This window comes from Octopus bimaculoides, chromosome 21 (assembly GCF_001194135.2).
Source record: "Octopus bimaculoides isolate UCB-OBI-ISO-001 chromosome 21, ASM119413v2, whole genome shotgun sequence".
Classification (NCBI taxonomy): domain Eukaryota; kingdom Metazoa; phylum Mollusca; class Cephalopoda; order Octopoda; family Octopodidae; genus Octopus; species Octopus bimaculoides.
The window spans coordinates 32,840,293-32,851,965 of record NC_069001.1 but is presented as its reverse complement, the minus strand read 5'-3'; the positions used below and the strand labels follow the sequence as shown (position 1 = coordinate 32,851,965).

The following is an 11,673-nucleotide window of genomic DNA, read 5'->3' as shown; positions in this document are numbered from 1 at the left end:
CCACACACACCTTCCACACACACACATATATATATATATATATATATATATATATGTGTGTGTGTGTGTGTCTGTGTTTATCCTCCCCACCCCCATCACCACTTGACAAATGGCGGCGTGCATACGTCCCCATAACTTAGCAGTTCAACAAAAGAGACCGATAGAATACGTACTAGACTTAAGATATATAAGTCCTCAGGTCTAGCATGGCCGCAGTCAAATGACAGAAACAAGTAAAAGAGTAAAAGAGTGAATCCCCACATCATTGAAATCTTGAAGCTACGTACAAGACAAATGCATGATTAATTCAAAACGATGTGAATAGATAAACATCACATTTCCTGAAGTAATTTGAATGCTAAAGGTTTAAACTGCCCCATCAATAAAACAAAAATGGTTTGGGGGCCAAAGCAGAAGAATGTAATCTAAAGGACATTTAACTGCTATTTATAGGCTAAACATACAAATACCTATTTTGTTTTAAATACAATTTTTCTAATCTATGTACAAAGTGTGCCAAAATAATTTACACACACAGCAAAAAGGTTTCAGATCACTGCAGTAGATTGGAGTCTGAGGGATATTTAGCTGCTATTTATAGGTTAAACACATATCTCTTTCTTTTTTGATGTATTTTTTTCCAGACAATGCTGAAAGTGTGCCAAAATAATTCCATTTGCTTTAAACTCTTTAGCATTTAGATTATTTTGTCGAATGTAATGCTTATTTTTTTCACTTTGTTTTAAATCATACATTATCTCATAACTGAGATTTCGATGATGTGACTGTTTATTTTTAGTGGCATTATAGGGTAAGTACAAGAGGCCAGATCCAGTCAGTCTGAATATAAATCAGTTAAAATATTTTGTCTTGGTATGGCCAGTTTAAACGCTAAGGGACTAAAGCATGCCATCAGTGACAAAAAAAAAACAAGGGGGTTGGAACCACTGCTGCAGAGTATGATTTGAGGGATATTTAGCTGCTATTTCTAGCAAATCGTATGACCATATAGTAGCTCCTCAAGGAGTAAGCTAAGTACCATGGGCTGGTATCAGAAAGAGAGAGAGGGGGGTTGGGGCAGCTCTATCTTTCAACACTGTCAAAGTGTAGTTTAGCTGGCTTTATCTGATTCAGTCGCTGAGGAAGGAAAAACAGACCAAGACTTAAAGACTGTAAGAAAGTCAGGCAGAAAGAAAAAAAGAAAAAATGAAGGAGGGAGTGGAAGAAGGGTGGGGACAGAATCTATAAACCCTACTGTACAAGTCAATACTTAGAGGTTTCTCACTAAAATGAACAAATGTGTGTGTGTGTATGTGTGTGTGGATGTGTCTGCTTGTGTACTTGTGTGCCTGCATCTGTGTATGTGTTTGTATGTGTGTGTCTGTACATGTGTGTACGTGTTTGTGTGTGAGCCTGCATATGTATATGTGTGTGTGTGTCTACATGTATGTGTGTGTGTATGTATGCTTGCATGCCTGCTTCTGTGAGTGTGTGTGTGTGTTTGTGTGTGTGTGTGTGTGGCTACCTGCCTGTGTATGTGTGTGTGTATGTGTTGATGCCCACCTGTGTGTGAGTGTGTGTGTGTGTGTGTGTGTCTGTGTCTGCCTGTTCCTGCCTGTGCGTGTATGCATGTGTATGTGTGTCTGTCCATCCCTGCCTGTGTAGATATGTATGTGTGCATGTGTGTGAAAAAAATTGCTGACAAGAGTTAAATTTTCACTTTCCCACGGTGAAAGTCGTTGCCTGCATTTTGTTCTAAAATGTGGGATGGATAATATAGAAACAACACCGACCACAACAACATGAGCTAGAGCTATGATGAGAAGCATAAGGAATCCAAAGAAGGTACTAGAAATATTTCAATCAATAGACCTTATATACAACTACTACTCCCTAGACATAAAAAGACGAATGAGGAGTGTCTCTAAGTACGTGTGTGTTTATGCTCAATCAATCTATGTGTTCACACACACACACACACACACACACACACACACACACACACACTCACACATACCCAGTATGGTGTGATTTCTCTAAAAGATTTCTTCTACGATTATTCCTTTTACTTCAAATGGTTCCCCCCTTGTTGGATTGTGACAAATATAAGGGCCCCACTACCCATCTACACTAGAGGAATCTACATTGATTCCCTACACCCATCATCAAGGCCACATATTTATTTTATCGACCTCTCAGAAAGCTGAAAGGGGGCAAAAGTGGCCATTAATTTTTTTGTTTTTTTTTTTCCCCCACTTCTTTTCTTAATTATAATTTTTCGTTAATTGCTGCCTTATCTACCACTATGTCTCTCACATAAACACACACGCATACCAAATTTAATATGTGCATCTTTCTAAAACATGCATGCATATGCACCTGACATGTGCATAATATGCACAATATGCAAATACAGAAATACCGAAAGGGAATCACATGCGTGTTTATATATATAGACAAGTATTCCTATGTGTATTTGCCTGCAGTGAGTGTTTGCATATGCATGCAGTTTCGTTAGCACATGCTTACATGTAGAGAAATGCTGTCCTCCAAGATTATTAGAGACAGTGCAACTGTTTTGTAGAAGCTCACACATTCTTACATTCGCTGCCTGGCTATTCCTTGCTTCGGTAAAGGCTGCTGGTTCCTTTCTTCTTAACAACTATTTCTATTATTTCACTAATTCTTCTCTCAGGGTTTTTTTTTTTATTTCTCTTGTCTTTTTTCTTTTAATTAGCTACAGCCTGTCTGTCAGGCTGTATTTAACAGACGGTGCAGTTATGTGTTGAAGTCATAAAAAATAAGAAAAAAGACAAACCATGGAATCCTAATCGTTGCAATTGTTAAATTTAGTACCACAAATGCATTCTTAATCTTAGCTCTAAATCTTATAGTGTTGTGTTCTCTGGGTGGTATCGGTGCTAAACAGCAGAAATAGCAAGAGATAAGAGGATCAAACTTTTAGTTAATTTCTCTTTATATTAAAACAGTCTTCATCAAATTCCATTGGCACAAGGGTTCCGCTACTCTTATTTTCAATCAATCCCACTACAGCTCTTCTTTGTAGAACCAGCCTTTGTAGAACACATATATAAATATGTGCATGTGCATGTGTGTGTGTGTGTGACAAGAAGAAGGCGGTGAGCTGGCAGAAACGTTAGCACTCCGGGCGAAATGCCTAGCGGTATTTCGTCTGCTGTTACGTTCTGAGTTCAATTTTCTGCCGAGGTCGACTTTGCCTTTCATCCTTCCGGGGTCGATTAAATAAGTACCAGTTACGCATTGGGGTCGATATAATCGACTTAATCCGTTTGTCTGTCTTTGCTAGTCCCCTCTGTGTGTAGCCCCTTGTGGGCAATAAAGAAATAAGAAGAATGCTTCCCAAGCACATGGTTCCTAGTTCAGTTCCACTGCATAGCACCTTGGACACGTGTCTTCTACTATAGCCTCAGGCCAACCAAAACCTTGTGAGTGGATTTGGTAGACAGAAACTGAAAGAAGCCTGTTGTGTGGATATATATATTTTTGTGTGTGTTTGTGATTAATCTCCAACCATCACTTGACAACTGATGTTGGTGCTTTTACATCCCCGTAACTTAACAGTTCGGCAAAAGAGACCGATAGAATAAGTACTAGGCTTACAAAGAATAAGTCCTGGGGTCAATTTGTTTGACTTAAGGCGTTGCTCCAGCATGGTCACAGTCAAATGACTGAAACAAGTAAAAGAATAAAAGAATATATATATGTATATATATATATATATATATATATATATATATATATATATATTTGACACAAATTATGGTTTTCTCCCCACTAAATTTACTCACAAGCCATTGGTTAAACCAGGACTATAGTAGAAGATATTTGGCTAAGGTGCCAAGCAGTGGGACTGAACCCAAAACCATATGGTTGAAAAGTGAACTTCTTAACCACACAGCCATACCTACACACACACAAAAACACACACACACATACATATTCTTCAGTCAGTAGATGATGTAGTCATAGACATTTCCTGTTGATAGTTGGTGAAGGCGAAACAATATCCAACATAAGATAGAATCAATAGAGGAAATGAAACTAAAAGCCCTGCCATATGTAGTCACATCCGCTTCCGTTCTGAGTTCAATGCACCTTAGAGCTGACTCAGTCTTTTATCATATGAAGATCGATAAAATAAGTACCAGTAAAATACTTGTACCCATTTAATAGACTCAAAACTTTCAGAAATCGGTGACCATTGTGGATTCTTTTCTACTCTAGGCACAAGGCCTGAAATTTTGGGGGAGGACGGGCACCCGATTAGATCGACCCCAGTATGCAACTGGTACTTAAATTATTGACCCTGAAAAGACGAAAGGCAAAGCTGACCTCGGCAGAATTTAAAATCAGAACTTAAAGGCAGACGAAATACCACTAAGCATTTCACCTGGCGTGCTTACGTTTCTGCCAGCTTGCAACCTTATGACCATTGTGGATTGGCAGAATTTATTAGAGCATTATTTATTGCAGTATTTATTTTGGCTCTTTAGATTCTGAGTTCAAGCCTAACCAAGGTCAACTTTCATCTTGACTTTTATCAGACTGATAAAATAGAGCAGTGCTTCTCAAACTATCTGAAGTGGCGTACCAGCAGTTTTTTTTTTTTTTTCCCAATGTGCCAGGGACTGGTAATATTTCTTAGTAATATTAATTTATACCAGAAACAATAATATATATAATGAATATAATAAAAGTTGAAAATTAGAAATATTAATGATTAATGTTTTCTAGTATCAGCCATCATATAAATAACATAGATGCTTTCTGTAAAATGATGATGGGTGAAGATGATGCGGATGACAACGATGAAGATGAGAATGATAACAAAGATGATGATGAGAACGATGAACATGATGACGAAGGGGCAATAATGATGATGTTGATGACAACAATGATTATGCTGTTGTCACTGCCAACAGTGATGATGACAACTGATGGTGGCGGTGATGACAAAGATGATGGTGATGGTAGTGATGGTGATGATGATGGTAGTGATGATGATGGTGATGATGATGGTGGTGGTGGTGGAGGAGGAAGTGATAATGATGACAGTGATGAGGATGATAGTGATGATGATGGTGGGGATGATGATGGGAGTGATGATGATGATGATGATGATGATAGTGATGAAAAGGATGATGATGAAGATGATGAGGATTTCTATATAAGAAACTGAGACTATACTTTTGGAATTCAGGGAAAACAATTGAAAATAATTTATCTCAATTATGAGCTGACCTCAGCCATAAAGGGACACAGGGCAAATACCACAAAGTAGTTTATTTCGTCCAGTAACCTACCAATTCTGCCACCCACAACAATTGTTTATATCAAATATTTACAAAATCATCTACTTGGTGATGGAAGTGAGGAGAAAATTACAGTTAATTAGGTTGATTTGAGAAAGATGAAAGGTAAAAATCGATTTCTGCAGGATTTGAACTGAAAATGTAAAGAAACACATACAGTGTATATGTCATTTTTACCTCCAATCTCTCAAATCACACCATCATCATTAAAAGAGAAATAAAAGGAGAATATGTAAGATAATGTAGTCCAAAATAAACTTGAACAGAAGCATAATGCTGTCAAACATTGATAATATTAATGGTTTCTGGCATACATAGAAAGCTGCAAATTCTAGGGGAGAGATGTGGTCAATTAGATCAACTCTAATACAAGACTGAAATTTATATTGCTATTGGAAAACAAATGATAGCGCTGGCATATAGATGTCTCAGCTCTTACCAAGTTGGATAGCTATAGCTGGAATTATAGGTTTACCCAGTTAGGGCCAGCTTAAGGTTAAACAACATTATAGTGTAAATGTTCTTGAAAAACCGAGACAATGCAAGTTATAAGAAATAAAGACAGGTCAAATGTTAGCATTTTTATTTTATATTCCAATATTTCGGGGTTAAGATGTCCTGCTTCGAGAAAAAGAAATCAGAGATTTGGTGTTGTTATTTCTTTTTCCTAAATAGGGGGTCTTAACTCCAAAATATAGGATTCAAGGGCAAACCATTGACTTCTTATTTCTTTTTAATCAGTGTTTTGGCTTTAAAAAAAAACATAAAAACATTTACTCTAAAGCTACAAATTTTAGGGGAAAGATGTAGTCTATTAAATCAGCTCTCATATGTCATTGATGTTTATATTGCTATGGGGGAAGAGATAATAGTTCTGGCTGACAGCAGTCTCAGCTATTACCGAGTTGCAATCATTTGCAATAAGAAAATAACCTCATCTTTCATACATCAAAACAGAGATTTCTTAAATAAATAGAAACCCTCAGGTACAGGAAGTCTTAACATTTAGGCCTTTTGCAACAATCTGAGTAAGATGGCTCTATAGGAGTTTTTCCCAACCTATCCCGCCCCACTGTTGTATTTTGTATTTTGTCACCTGATTTATTCAACCTGTATAGTGAGAAAGCTATAAGCAAGATCGAGACTATTGCAGGGCTACAACTGGGGGAAAGGAATTATAACAATCTGAGGTACGCAGACGATATGGCTTTGTGGACACAGAAGAAAAGTTTCATGGATTGGTTAATATCATGACTGAGGAGAGTGGAAAGCTTGGATTGATGACTAACTACCAGAAAACCTTCTCAAGAAAGCACAGGCATCCGCATGTTGCTTGAGGGTGAATGGAATTGGGATAGAGCAGAAGGATGGTTTCATATATCTGGGAAGTTGGATAACATCAGATGGGAAGCTTAGATAAGGACATCAAGTACAGAATTGGATTAGTAAAGAAAACTTTTATGGATATGAGGAGCATTTTTTTTTTTTGTGCAAAGAGAATTGGAATGGAAGTCAAGAAAAGACTATTGAAGGGCTACATCTGGTCAGTGCTAAGTATGGATGTATGGAGTCTTGTATGGAGACTCCATACTAAGTATGGAGTCTTGGACAATAAGCAAAGTCATGGAGAAGAGACTCAAAGCTACAGAAATATATTTTTAATAATTTATCATAATTATTTCATACAAAAGAATCTACCAGTAACTCTTTTATTAAGTACTGAGTACCAAAAAAAAGTACATTATTGACCAAGCAAAGAAAAAAATGAATGGCTTTAACCTTTTTGCATTTGTGTTACTTTATCAAACGTTCTTGTTATTTATTCACACTGTTTTCAATTAATCAGGCATTGTTTCTTAACTTTGAGTTGTTGATGATGTGCTTGCTTAGTTTTAGAATGACATTATCAGGTAGGCACAAGAGGCCAGAGCAAGTCAGTTTATGGCCAGTTTGAAAGCTAAAAAGTTAAAGAGACCTTTGTGCCTGCCTCTATGTGTGTGTGTATGTATGTATATGTTTGTGAGCATCTAATTATGTTTATATATATATGTTAAGTCTCTCTCTCTATGTGTATATTTCTGCTTGTGCATGCATATGTGTGTATGTGTGTGTGTGTGTGTGTGTGTATGTATGTATGTGTGTGCGCCTCCAATACCAAAACACATTGTCACCAAAAGCTGGTTGAATGTCCAGTCAGTCATGCCAGATCCTCAGCATCCAAACAGCCACACCCAGTCATCTCACTCCATGTGTGCTAATGTTTGGTGAGATAGAACTAAACACACCACAAAATTCAATGGAATATTCTTCACTTACTAACATTTACAGCAAAACATACTAAAAAAAAAAACAGAAAGAGAGAGAGAGAGAGAGAGCAGCAGCATCACTGCTTAGGAGATGAACTACAGCAATGTTTATCACAAACATGTCAAAACAGAAAATATCACCAACAAACATCAAACTCATATTTCTCGTTGATAAACTACGATTCCTGTATCCAATAAGGAAGTACTTGGTAATGTCCATCAGTTTGCAATGTTTGTGTTATTTACAAGCTAAAACATATAAATATCCATTTTTAGTACATGGTTTTTTGGGTTTTTTTTCAAACTTGATACACAAAATTCACCAAAATATTTATATTTACGCCAATGTGTGCAGCAAATAAACAACTTTGAGAATCGCTGTTCTAGATATAGTTGCTTGACCTGCTAGAAATAGAAGTAAATCTCTCTTAAATCAAACTATACTGTCTTTAAAAAAAAAAAGAGAGGGACATCTGAGAGTTTTATAAACCTGGAAGAACTTGAAAAACAGAAGAGAATTGCAGAAACTGTGGTTATCAAAGTCTCACTTTTTCCTAAATACATTTAATGAAATTAACTAAATTTGTCATTAAACTAATGTTTGGAACATAACCAAACAAAAAGGCTTTTATATAAATTATGAAGGAAAGCTTTAATTTAAATATGAATATTTTAAACAAGTGGTTTTGTATCATAGACACAGAGGTGGATTGGTATTATTGATAGGGTCAATGCTTTTGATAGAGAAGCAGAAACCAAGCACACATACAAAAACCCACCACACACACACACAGAAACACATACATACACACACATAGCTCTTCTGTTGGACACAAACAACTAAGCAAGAGCCAATGAGCAGGCCTACATTTGGTCGTCTGGCCTTCTAGAAATGGCAGCCAATTTTTTCTCAAACCACATAATACTGGATAATGTAGTTCTAAGTACATTATGTCTAAAAAATAAATCTTTAAAAAAAAAAGATGTTTGGGATGGCCATGAATGGAATGTCTATCTAATTGAGACTGACTTGGTGCTAAACTACAACAGCAACAATATAACAGCAGATGACTGATTGACTGTCAAGATACTCTGATGAAGCAATGCCTACAGCTGTAGATATAAAGGATGACAAAGTAGATGAAGGGAGGGGCTCAGAGAAAAGTGGGGTCAGAAGAGGGGGGGGAGATTTCAACAAATGACAGATAAGAGGGACACTACATACATAATAATGCATACACCCACACATACATACACACATACTTATATACTTTCACACACGCATACATATATACATTCACACACACACACACACTCCTCTTTACCCAATGTCTGTTTTGTAAAGAAATCATGGCATAGTTACATCTAGTGGCAATGGTTGAGATACGGGTGAGGGAGGTAGTTTATCTCCATAATGTTGACAAAATACTTGACAGTAGAACTAATGAGGGACCCTCCCTTACCAACTGGTTGCTCCACCTATGAGAAATAACAGCCAAATTTTTATCAAACCAGACTCGGCTATAGTGGTTCCCGACCAGGGTCTATATAAGATTTCATCATTAAAATTTATGTGTAATAAATCAGTTACACTTCTACAATACACAAGATATTTGAACAATTTTTTTTTATACAGTTCCTAATAATTCGTCGTCGTCATAGTCACACTATCAGTTGTGTTGCTGTCTTGAGCACAATTGAACACACCCATACATATTTCAGAACTGGGTTTAATACAGGTATGACCTGGTGTCTCTGTCATCATTTAACGTCCATTTTCCATGCTGATATGGGTTGGACGGTTTGACAGGAGCTGGCCAGCTAAAGACCTGCCTGGGCTCCAAGGTCTGTTTCACATGGTTTCTACAGATAGATGCCCCTCCTTATGCCAACCACTTCACAGAGTGGACTGGGTGTTTTTTGGGGGGTTTTTTATGTGACACCAACATGGGTGCTTTTTATGGGATACCAGCACCCATGAGCCTGCAAGATAAGGATTGCTAACCTGAAGAGGGATGTAGGGGACAACCAATTATTTTTGCTTAGCTGAACGTGTCTTCCCAAGCACTGCAAACCACCAGAAGCCTCAGCCCCTTGTCATCTCCTCTGTGAGGCCTGACGTCTGTAGATCCTTTCTCACCACTTCATCCCATGTCTTGAGGGGTCTATAATAGGATTTTTTTTTAATAACTAACAAATGAATGGTTATGGGAGGAAAGGGGTCCACGGGAGTAAAATAAAACTCAAAGGGCCAATAGGAAACAAATGGCTGAGAAACACTGCTTTACTATTTTAGAAAAGAAAAAATGGACACCATTGAATGGGTTTGAGACATTTTAGCAGAGCTGTTTTGGTGCCACCCATTTGGTGCCACCCATTTGAGGCTGACTTACAACAGATGCTTTAATATTTCTCTCATTCTATCTCTCTCTCCCTTCCCCTCTCCCCCTCACTCTCTCCTCTCTATTCCCTTTCCCTCTCTCTTTCTCTTCTCTCTCTTTTCCCTCTTCCTATCTCTCTCTCACTCTCTTCCTTCTCTTTCTCTTTTCTCTCTGTGCTTTCCCTCTCCTTCTCTCTCTCCTCCATCTTTCCTTCTCTCTTCTATCCCCATCTCTCTCTCTGTTTCTCTCTCTCTCTCTGTTTATGTATATGAGTATATTTCTTTTAGCAGTATGAGAAGAGGGAACATGTTTATGTCAATTAAGGCCAATTACACTCAATTAATCAATTGTAATCCCTCTCCATATGTGTGTATGTGTGTGTGTATTTCTACACATGCATGTGTGTGTGTATGTGTGTGTGTGTTTGTCTCCTGTGCCAAAGAAGTAGTCACTGAAACACATTCAAAGGCCACTCAGCCATACCCAAACGACAGAAAACAAAAACTAATTTTCATACCTTCCTGTCTTCCAACAGACATTAGTATGTAACTAAACAACACAAACACACACACACACACACACACATAATTCTGCTTGCTCCAGATGTTTGACCTAATTGACAAAATAGCTATTTCCACACCTATTTCATGGGTGAATGCTTAAACATGTAGTAGTGATATCATCCAACTGTAAAATATTACTGACCCAACAAAATTATCCCCATCGATGCAAACATGGACGTCATCATCATCATCATCATCATCATCATCATCATCATCAGCAGCAGCAGCAGCAGCAGCATCACTATCACTATCTACATCACCATCAACACCATCAACATCAGCGTCACCATTTCACATCTGCTTTCCAGGCTAGCATGGATGGCTCATCATGGCCCAAGACTCCTCCCAAAGAAACCAGCACTCATGCATGTCTTAGGCCTGGTTTCTAAGGAGCGATGCCCTTCTTTGCACCAGCCACTTTACAGAGTGTATTGAGTGTATTTTCTTGTGGATGAGACAGAACTAGAGGAGCCACATAACCCTACACTTTCTTTTAATTTTTACACATAAAACACCAACAAATAATAATTATTATTATTATTCTTTCTACTCTGTTTTCTACTCTGTGTTTGAGAAGACACATCAAGCTACGTGAAAACATAGCTGTGGCCAGTGCTGGTGACATGGTAAAAGACACTCGTGCCAGTGACACGCAAAAAAGGCACCAGGTACACACTGTGGAGTGGTTGGCATTAGGAAGGACATCCAGTGGGGGAAACCAAGCAAAAACCAACTGGAGCCTGGCACAGCTCACCAGTTCCAGTCAAACAATCTAACTCATGCCAGCATGGAAAACAGACGCTAAATGATGATGATGATATATAGACATATATATATTACTCTTTTTTTCTTTTACTTGTTTCAGTCATTTGACTGCAGCCATGCTGGGGCACCGCTTTTAGTCAAGCAAATCGCCCCCAGGACTTATTCTTTGTAAGCCTAGTACTTATTCTATCAGGCTCTTTTGCCGAACTGCTAAGTTACGGGGATGTAGACAAAACAGCTTCAGTTGTCAAACGATGTTGGCAGGACAAACACAGACACACAGACATACACACACACACACACA

The 11,673-nt window shown here is 37.9% G+C and overlaps 1 protein-coding gene across 7 annotated transcripts in view; it reads right to left on the bottom strand.

Annotated features, from left to right (window-relative positions):
* Positions 1 to 11,673, bottom strand: part of LOC106882018 (SPATS2-like protein) — a 130,091-nt gene that overhangs the window by 80,788 nt on the left and 37,630 nt on the right. The gene's annotated exons all lie outside the window — the stretch shown is intronic.